General features: G+C 35.2%; 1 pseudogene; it reads right to left on the bottom strand.

The window, feature by feature from the left end:
- Positions 1 to 7,378: 7,378 nt before the first annotated feature.
- Positions 7,379 to 8,646, bottom strand: LOC130628697 (arginine kinase-like; annotated as a pseudogene).
- Positions 8,647 to 11,179: the final 2,533 nt, after the last annotated feature.

Genomic DNA, 11,179 nt, shown 5'->3' with positions numbered 1-11,179 from the left:
ATGCTTTATTTACTGTTTAGCTGATTTATGCAAGAAAATATGGTTGTAACCCCCCCCCCCTGCCCCTTGATAACTTCCACCTATAATCCCCCTCCCCCGAGGATATAATTTTCGACCGACGTAACGTACCTCCTTGATTTTGCAGCAATCTTATGCGTACAACTGTTTCTTAGTCTTATAAAACGCCTATAAAATTTTTAAAAAGTTACTCATCCCTTGCGTGGTATGGGAAAATACAGGCTTGCTAATAGTTTTTGAGTGTTTCGTGAGTAAGGGGAGTTTAGAGATATTAAGAGATTTCTACTTTTCACTGGAAATTTGCCAAATTGCATCTAAAAAGCAAATTTTTGCAGGGTGTTTTGAATGCGTTGGTTTAATTTGACATATAGATAAAAAGAATACACACACATATTAGTAAGAAACTGACTTATTATTCTGCAAACTTGTGCATCAGGGGGTAAAAACTGCAAATAAAAATGGTACGGGACTATGAAAAGCACACTGCTATCCCACGTAATTTCGATAACGCAAGTACGACGGAATTTCATTAGGGGGTAGTGCCCTGAAGAAGATTAATAAAACCAAGGATAAATGTTTTATTTGATGCGACGGCTTGATGATACGATTCTTCCCAACACAAGTAAAATAAGAAACACCGTATTTACATTATACGTTTTTTGTAAAGCATAAAAAGGAAAGACGAGAAAAAAAGGAAAGACGCAACAAAAATGTTGCATCAACCCCTGTGTACGACCCTAAATCTGTACGCTGAACAGCCTTTTCATACAATAGCCATAGAACTGTTAGAACGTGTGGAACGTTTTTCTTGCTTAACGATAGTAAAAGCTTAAAGGAATGCAAGAAAAATATTTCAGATAAAAATGGAAGTTATTCATCTAATGCGGATTTCTATATGTGTATTTTCAAACACGAAAAGCTACCTAATAAGCATTTGGTATAGACCCCCGTCTTTGTCAAATCACTTAGGGCCTTTTTATATGAGAACCGGGAAACTCGCCTATCGAGTTTCCCGGTAGAGAGGGGTAATATCAACTCGGGTTTATATGTAAATTTGTCATTTTCCGTCCCGGGTTTATATGAAGAAAATTAGCGGGAAATTGAAAGTGGCGGGGTGAGTATATAAACAAATATGGCTTCCATCAACAGAAAAAAGAAGATAGCAATACTGTTTATGCTTGAAACAACTTATACTTGTTATCACTATTAGATATTTCTTAATTTTTTTTAAAATTACTATCATTTCGGACCAATTTAAATATCATTCATTTAAATATATTATGGGGCTGTTATTTATCTCCCACACACTTGAAACAGGATAAAAAGTTAATTTTAGATCATTTTCAATTATAATTTCAGTGAAACCTGGTGTTTTCAGCATGTTTCATGGTTTTGTTGTCTTTTCATTAAAAATACGCTATAATACAAAAACAAATACATCCATTGATTTGCATTAATAGTGATAATTATTTGCTCTTTTAAAGCTTACATAAACTTTTTCCGTCCTTAGCCACCGGGTTTTTCTGTTTACATGGACAAATATCCATCCCGTTTGACCGGGATCTAGGGTCACCTGCCCGGGATCTCGGTTGACCGAGTTTCCCGTTGTAGCCGGGGCAAGACGAATATGCACCATATAAACACGATTTAAATTTTCAGCGTTTTTCCGCGAATATCCGAGATCTCAGTCATGCGGGATATCTCGGTGGACCGAGTCTCCCGGTCTCATATAAAAAGGCCCTTACCTAAAACCTTCAATGATTTAATTAAAAAGTCGTTATCATTAGCAACCTCAGAAGAAAAGGAAATTATGTTAACTGGGGATTTCAATTGCAACTTTTCGAAACGAAATGACAATACTCAGCTCAAATCAATTTTTACATTATTCCAATTGAAACAAGTAAAGATTAAACCCACAAGAATTAGACAGGATACTGAAACAATAATCGACCTCATACTTACAAAGATACCGCCTAATATCTCAAAAACTGACGTTTTTCCTATGAGTTTTAGTTATTACAAGTTAATAGATTTCAATTGCAGAAAAAAACCCGCGTAAAAACTATTCCCAAGACAAGCCGGCAAAGAAATTATAAGAATTACCAGTCGTTAGCCCGTGGAAAATCCACGGGTTCGCCCGTCCTTTTTATACCGCATTGCGTGCTTCTTGCTATTGCGCAGCTAAGCTACCATTTTGCGTGACAGACAGACAGACGTATACGGACATTGTAATATAGAATAGCCGTTAACCCGTGGAAAAATCCACGGGGTCGCCCGTCACGTTCGCCCGTCCTTTAAATTAACCCGTTGCAACAAAGTGGACAGAAATATATCGCATTTGGTATTAGTGCGCATTTCAAAAATTTTGTGTTTCCGTTACGGGACGCAGCTTTCGCGGACACACATACAGACAGACGACGGCTATTATAAAAGAGATGACATCAACAGGTTGAAATTTGATTTGAAGTCTGTTGATTAAAACAATGTATACATAGCCTCTAATATAACAGAGTCGTTAACAGCTCTAAACAATATTTTGATTCCTTTTTTTGATACACATGCTTCTTTTGTAAATAAAAGAGTCAATACAAATTTAGCTTCTTGGATGATAAGTGAATTAAAAAATGAAATGAACTTAAGAGACGTTCTTCTGCGAAAATACCGTAAATTGAAAACAAAAGTAACCACGACAATTGCGAACGGAAGAGGAACAAAGGCTATAATATGATCAAATCTAGTAGACAGAATTATCTCAAAAATATAAAAGAAGGGAACTCGAACTAACCTGAAAAATTTTGGAAATCATTAAAAAAGATACCCAACAAAGTCAAAAAACCAACACTTCTCCGCTACACTCTCAGTCAATGCCAAGATAGTAAGTGAAAAGCGTATCGTATCTAATGGAAAGGGAAGGGAAGTTTTTCTCAAGTATCGCATCTAAACTACTACATTCTGTAGGAGACTTTGTTTGGGGATTTTTCCCAAGAAGGGCGATTCGTACGACTGAGAAATTCGCATTTTTATCAGTGACAGCTAAGGAGGTGGAACAAAACCTGAGAAGAATGAAACAGAAAAAAGCTTTTGGAATAGACACCAAACTTAATAAAAGATATTGTTGATGTGATATCTGTACCTATCGCTTACATCATAAATAGGTTCCTGGCTGACATTTTGTTTTCCAATGAAAATAATATAGAGTTATATTTTAGTAACATCCATGGATAAAAATTTAGGAATATCTTCTTGAATAGTTATATACTCTGTTAATTGAGTTTATAAAGTGGCTGACTAGTATTATTTTTTTAAGACAAGTTTTAACAGGTTATTTTTTAGTTAGCTAATATAAAAATTTGACTATAATATTTTGTTAATTGTACAAATAACTGGCTTACAATGTATTTAGAAAGTTTATGCTGGTATTTTGTTTTAACCTTAGTTATACAAGTTTAATCTGTGGACCATTACCATTACCAACGAAGAAGATTATGTGGGAAGCACGTTGTACAGATGAATTGTCTTAAAATACACAAAGACGCGGCTAACGTTAGAATATACAAAATCTACGAAAAAGCGGTTGACATGAGTTTGCTCTTTTATTTATAACTAGTCGATAAGGCCCGTGGAAAAATCCACTGAGGCAGTATAAAAATGAAAAAGAAGGCTTATTTGAATTTTGATGACGTCAGCAACCCATCCACAAAAAAATAATTCAGACGCTTGTTTTCACGTTGCCTCTATTGTGTAGATCTTGAACTTCTGATCAAGAAAATATATATGATCATGTGCTTTTGATGAGTGGTTAATGAGATATAACGTTTCAAAATTTTGCTGACGTCAGCAAAGTCCCTAGTAAAAGTACAAAAAAATTTTCTTTTGAAATTTGTATCCCCGTTGCCTTCATCTTATAGATCTTGAAACGCTGATCAAGAAAATGTATAGGATCATGTACTTTTGACAAACGGTTACGGAAATCAAAACTGATAGCCTTGTGGTAGAGCGTTCGCTTTCAGTGCGGGAGGTCTTGGGTTCAAACCCCGGCCGAGTCATGCCAGAGACTATAAAAGTGTGAATCTATCCTTTCTGCTTAGCGCTCAGCACGAGAATAGGATTGATATCTTAGGCGGTTGTCTAGTTGAGCGATTGCTGTGCTTCCCACGACTTTCGTAGCTCAAATGGGAGCTTTAAATGCGCTAGGACCCCCTTGGCAGGACCCTCGTTGATAGCAGTACCAATAGGAACTGAAGAGGCTATCCTGGGTAAATAATAGTAATAATAAAAAAAAAAAATATTGTGGTTTAAAGATTTTTTGATGACGTCATACACCCGTTCATTCCAAAACGGATTTGGGGACCATGGTTGGGAAAACTTACCCAAATTGGTTAATCAGTTCAACAGCTTTTTTGTAGATTTCTATTCCATATTCAGATTCCACGTGTTCTAACTGACTTTTTACTTGTACTAATTCTTCTGACGTGATTGCAACAGAAAGTTCTGGTAAAAAAACTAAATTCAGACAAAACATATGGGTCGTGTCACCAATATCTAACAGTTCATTCTGTCCTAAATAAAGAAATAAGTTGTAAAAAATGAAAATAAAACCAGTATAAAGGTCCCTCCAAAATCTTTCTATTCTTTGATTATGGCAGCTTTTTCAAGCTATGAAGCTGCCTCTTTCTGGTCCTCGATCAGGATGTGAAAACATGTACCATGCTACATCCATATTTTCACCACCGCGATCACCACAAACTCTTGAAAGTAACCCGAACTTCTCCACAGCCACTTTAAACAGATTTAGAGCTGTACTTGCTCTGTTGTTTGTACTTCATTTCCAAAACATGACTTTTTGAAAATACCCATCTACACATGGAAAACAAAATTCCAGCGAATCAACTTATGATTTCCATCAATGTGCCATAAGGATAAGGGTTCAGCCAAAGAGTATTTCCACCTTTGGATAACATTCATTGGGTTCTTCGGAGAATCATACCGGCTGGGTCTGTGCGCCACATTGCAGATCTTATTCTGTGCCACTGCATATTAATGCCCTATGAGAGTAAAAAACCCTTCATTCTTCGAATGCCACAATTTTGAAAACTTTCTTGAACTTTACGAGTTTCCATATCCAAAGCACCATCAGATAACTGGGAGTGGGGGCGTATAAAATCCTTAAGTTTGTATTTCTCAATTTTTCGGCAGATTGTTTTTCTGCTCACATGGAACATTTCGGCTATTTTTACCTGTGTAAATCCATAGTTCAAATATAATTTTAAAGTCTCTTTTGGTATATTACCTGCTGGTCTACCTATAGAACCACTATTTACAACAACTAGTTCAGCTGAGTCTGATTCTATGTCAATGTCATTAAGTAAACAATTTGCTTGTGTTATTCTGTCAAACAAACTATTACTGAAATATTCTCTGCCCCACACCTGCTGTGCTTCACTGAAAACTGCCATGCATTGATCAAGCTTATAATTAATATAATCGATTCCATTTCGATCATGACTAGAATTATACTTTTCTACATTATGTAACACTTCTTTTAATGTTTTAATCTCAGGTATTCTGTCACTTGATTTTTGATATTTTCATCAGAATCCATTTAAACTACAAAATAGATAATAGATTATACAGTGTAGCATGCTAAAAATGTATAGCTAGCTAAATCTATAGCTAAGAATGTATCGTTTATTAAAAGAAAATGACAAAAATAATAGCTAGCTCTACCTAGAAAGAAAGCAAAATATATTGTGTAGAAGCTTCACGAAATTAGTAATTCCGTGTAAAAAAAGCATAACGTTTTTGCCACAAAGTGAAATACCCCACGAAGTGACAACTCATCAACTTCATCAAGTACAGAAGCGCTCCGATATAGAAATACCAACAAATACTTCTAAAATTAACGTATTTCTACAAAGCAGCTTTTGTATACCTATTTGTAAATATGTGAAACGAGGAAATGTCTTGTATTGAAAACAAGAAACGGAAGGAGGATATGTCTTGTATTGAAAACAAGAAACGAAACGAGGAAATGTCTTGTATTCAAAACAAGAAACGAAACGAGGAAATGTCTGGTATTGTAAAACACAGACCTAGTTGACATAATGCACTATGTAAATATAAATAACTTTATTCATATTTGTAGTTAATGAAAAGAGATGGCATGCATCATAATAGTGTCGGACATCCCGGATGAATGTACTTTGCGCATAATGTCATACAAAAGGAACACCCACCAGGGATGTCAGCTCTAATATTTAGGCTCAATTTATATCTTATCGGAGGCATATGCAAAGCATAAGTTCCCCCTATATTTTATCAGCATCAGTATTTTTGTTCATAATTTTATTTAAGTATAGTTTTAATATCCTTGTTTTATTATTTCAGTTAATTTTGTTCGTAAAAGTTCAGCATACATGAAGTCAATTTTTAGCACTTTGTCAGCCACCTTTTGCACTCAATTTTCTTTCTGTGTTATGATCAGCCAACTAACGCACATTTATAGCAAAATTAGTCATTTAAAATTTATGCTACCTATAGTACTATTCACTTAAAAAGTGTTTTTAACTCTATTTAACTCTCCTGTCAGTCACAATTTAGTCCTTTTAATAAAACAAACTGTATTTAAGTTAATATGGTAACGTTTTGTTATCATGTTTTTATTTCCATGCTTTAAATGAGCCAATATTGTGACTTACAATACATTTGACTCATTAAGCTAGGAAAAATAGTAAAATGTCAGTCAATAAATGGTATCCTTAACAACGCAAAAAATGTTCATTTAATGATGATTTGTAACTACTTTATAATAATTTCATTTTTGCATTTCTCATTAACATTTCATTGGTGGCTAACAAGTCACCTGAGCTGAAGCTGAGTTGTCACAATAATGTGCCTGAAGCCACAATAATGACTCACATAACAAAAAAAATCATTGCTTTTAAACATGGTATTAGCACCTTCCTGTAAAATATAGGCTTTATTGGTACAATATTACAGAAGTTATTCATGCAAGTGACTTTTTGATGTTTTCTGCTATGTCACACTCTTTTTTACCATAATAAAAAAACATGGATTTTACCTGAATAAGCGTAAATTTCTCGACAGTATTTTTCTACGTTATGGATAATCATTAAAGGATTGACACTAATTTGTGCTGGTGGCAAGCAAAATCAAATGGAGCATGTATTGTTATGTCATGTTGGTGGTTTCGTGAACATTTGTAACAGCGAGTTATGTGATTTAATGGATACCTTATTGTAGGAGGTATACAGAGATATACGATGTGAATCTCCCCTGACCATTAAAGCAAAGGATTGTCCATGTCCTGCAGTTACAGACGCTGAACCAAGAGCAGATGTCAGTGTAAGAAGTTTTTAGCAGTTCCCAAATTTGTTGGACAGCTTGTAATCATACCCAATATAGGATCAAACATAAAAACATCCTCCATTTTAGTGATTTTCTTTAAACCATCCTCGATTTGTTTCGATCCACGTGCAAGGCGGTCGAATACTCTCCTTACGTCGCTGCCCTTCTCCATACTGATAATCCGTAAGTGATCTTCTTCGTTGACCCACAAAAGAAATGTTTTGTCCTTTGTACAGAAAATACCCCGACCTTCAGACCAGTACTGATTACATCCCGCTGCAGCCTGTATTTTATCTTTTCCTTTAAACAAATAGTAATCGCTAACAAGTTGTTGTGATTCTTTTGGCGTCATGTTTGTATGGCGATAAAAAGTACCGCGCAAATCTTGCGAATTCGGATCATCACTTAAAGATATATTATTAAACACTTTTTCCATTAGATCTGCAATGATCATCCGGTTTTCATTCGAGGCACTGGGATTCAGAGGAAACGTAGCAATATTGCGTGCACACCTAATGCGCGTAGAAATAATCTTATCTTTTGCTGACTCGGAAAAATCTATGGTGATCTTTGAAGTATCCATGTCGGTGACGTGTTTCATAGATCCATCAAGTTTGTAACCCTTATGGTGCTTTTTGATGACAGGATGAAATAATTCCTAAATAATGAGTACGACTCCAAATCACCGGCGTGACAACCCATAAGCATCATTGGGTAGCAAACTCCACTGTTGATAGCTCTTGCGATCGTCCAGCTTGCATTTTCTGTCTTTAAATCTTTGAGTTTGTTAAAGAGTTTTTGATTCACAGTCTGTGCCATCAGTGATTATTTTTCTTCATTCTTGTGTCTATCCAGTTGTTTAGGCCATTTGTTTTGCGCCAAATCGTCGTCCAAAATTAAATCGAAATTAGGGTCGGTTTTTTCATTTTCCTTGGTTTTACTATAAGTGACGTATGCAACCACCATCTTTTTTTTCACTTTATTTGTTTCTTCTCTAACTGAAATTACGTAGATAAAACAGTGCGTTCATGAATATAATTGAGTGTTCGTAAATAAATATATTTTTCTTGGCAATGTATTTTCAATAATTGCAAAGCAACAAAGACAAAACGGCAAAACAACAACAACAGGCTCCAACCAACAAAAAACATGTATGGCATATAGAAGCATGTACAGATCAATAAAAACATGAGTTTGATATTACATACCTATCTTAGTTAAGAAATGCGAGATAAGGGATTGCAGAAGAAAAAAATGCATTCTTTAGGCAAGGACGCAAATTCCAATATTTTTTTTCGCATTTTGCCTTATTTCCAGCTAGTTTGCAAGTTTTTTGCAAATTTAGTATAAAATTAATTTTAGCTAGATATAGAATATCAGGCAAAATATATTTTTAAGAACAAAGATCCTTAATCGATTTGAGACTTGGTTGTCATATAAAATACAAATTTAAGTGGTAGTGCAAAGTGTTGCAGAAATAAAAAAAACCGTATAATACTGGTGGAATATTTTTGAACTCTTCAAAATTAGTTTCGCTTTATCGTACAACATTTTTCTTCTCATCGAAATCGTAGTCCCTACCTGTAACTGATGCACAATCATTATGATGATGCTTGTTCAGTAATTCTTATATCTTACGAAACCGGGCATAAGTATTCAGTAAATACGTCAAAATTAAATTAACAAACGTAAATTAACTTAAGAAGCATCTTCGCATTATGGACGAGGAAAATAAAAGTAGTTATGCTGGCTGTTTGATTTCTGTGACTTTGTAGATTTTTTTGTCAAAAGTTATTTGGGATATTAATTGGCATTAAAATACAAATCTATAGAACGAATTGCTTCTTCATAAGGCCTAATTAGAGCGGCTCATTTTTGCTCCAAGAAATGTTTTTAGAATAAGATTGGTAAAAGGTGGACGTTGCTGTTTCCTTAGACACGAATAAAGTTAATGTCTTGTGATTGCCGTACTACAATCGTCGTTTAGTCTGACGACACATTGGAAACAACTGTCGTGTCATCGAAATTGTTGTAGAGATAGAAGGAGTCTTCTCCAAGACACGACGGTGGTGCTACAGGTCACACAAATGTTCTGTAGCTTCTTGTTCGACTTGTATACATTACATGTTCCATTTTAATTTTTTTCACCATATTTATAAATCATCACACAACATGCATAATGAAAACAAAACTGCTACTACAACAAATCTTACGAATGTTGCTCGACACTTATGGCACGACGAAAATTTATTTATTGGGAACCGAGCTTAAGCAGCGCACAAAATGCGCAACTAGGGAGGTTACATTTTTTCACGGAACATCGTTTATCTCTTGATCAATGGACAAACAAAAGGAAATCGAAGTCTTATATCTCTTTGTGTCCATTGACACAAAAGGAAGACCACAATCTGAACGCAGTTATTAAAATTCCAAGTTTTAAGCACGTACACATAAAAAGAAAATGCCATAGAGATTTTCCGTCGACACGCGAATTGAAGACGCTTCCTACTTTTCGAGAACTTTAAAATAATTGCACAAAACAAAAATGAAAATTATTCGATTTGCGACACAACCAAACTTGCCAAATGATAAACACATTTAATATCGGGGAAAAGTTTAGTTGGGGGAAAGTTTAGCCGGGGGAAACTCCCAAATGCTTGTGCATGTTGCACCCACTACACCTAAAACAATAAATAAGTCCTGAGCGTAAATAATTTGGTAATCTGTCCTTAAGTGAAAAACAACTACTTAACCGTGTTTTCGGAAGAGAAAATCAACCTGGGCGTGCAATAAGGTAATTTCTATTTAATTAGACGATTCAAACGCGTTCTCAGTTGTAATGAGATCTTAACTAAAAACAGTTAAAAGAGAAACAGTTCTTTCTTGGGAGCAAGGAGTACTGGATCTTTAGGTTGACAATGTTTACCCAGAAAGATTTTGAGGGTATGGGTACCCATTCCTACTAAGTGTGTATCTTAGCTGAGGCACTTTGAAGTGAAACTTACAATTCGTCACTTTTCCCGACTACAATTAAATTCGGTTTAAAAGAAAGTGGTTAGAAAACAAGATTATTTCTAAACATATATTTAAAATCGTTAAGCGGAGGTGGGGTAGTGGTAGCGCATTCGGCTTAATGTAGTGTTGTCAGTACATTTGGTGCTATCTACTAACCGCAAACCGGCTTGTATGGCAGGCAAGCAACTGAGAGCAATGATATACGTACCTCCAGCGGTAATGTGACATAGTTACAGTCGGAGTGGGGGGGGAGAGCCAACAGTTAGGATGGAATCCCCAAGGACGTTAAAACTTTCCGTTACTTACTTCTAAAAATATACATTAAATAGTAAAAAAAAAATGACCTCCTCTACATTCTTATAAAAAAGAACATTCTCCCAAATTTGATATCAAAGATGCGATCAAAAAGACAAAAGCGATCATGATTGCTATTGTAAGTATTGATGTTTTTACTTTGAGTGAGACTTATATAGACCTAAACGCATCAAACACGGATCTTTATAATATCACAGGCTCAGGAGGAGAAGTCTATGTTCATCCACTTCCTTTTGCGGCCACGAGCATATTGGGTGTGTGAGAAAAAGTAACACATCAAATACGAATCAAATATATTATTATCTATATATTAATACACCATTGTGTGTGCGCACACGGTGAGGCCATGGCCACAAAATCAAGGATCTCTTTCTTATTTCTCAAGCATTGTGTTCACAAAGCGTGGCGTTACGCTAAAATTTACTAAGTTAAAAAAATTAACACGCGAGGGTTTATTTGTTGT

Source organism: Hydractinia symbiolongicarpus, chromosome 15 (assembly GCF_029227915.1).
Source record: "Hydractinia symbiolongicarpus strain clone_291-10 chromosome 15, HSymV2.1, whole genome shotgun sequence".
Taxonomy (NCBI): Eukaryota; Metazoa; Cnidaria; class Hydrozoa; order Anthoathecata; family Hydractiniidae; genus Hydractinia; species Hydractinia symbiolongicarpus.
This window is presented reverse-complemented; position numbering and strand designations above follow the sequence as displayed.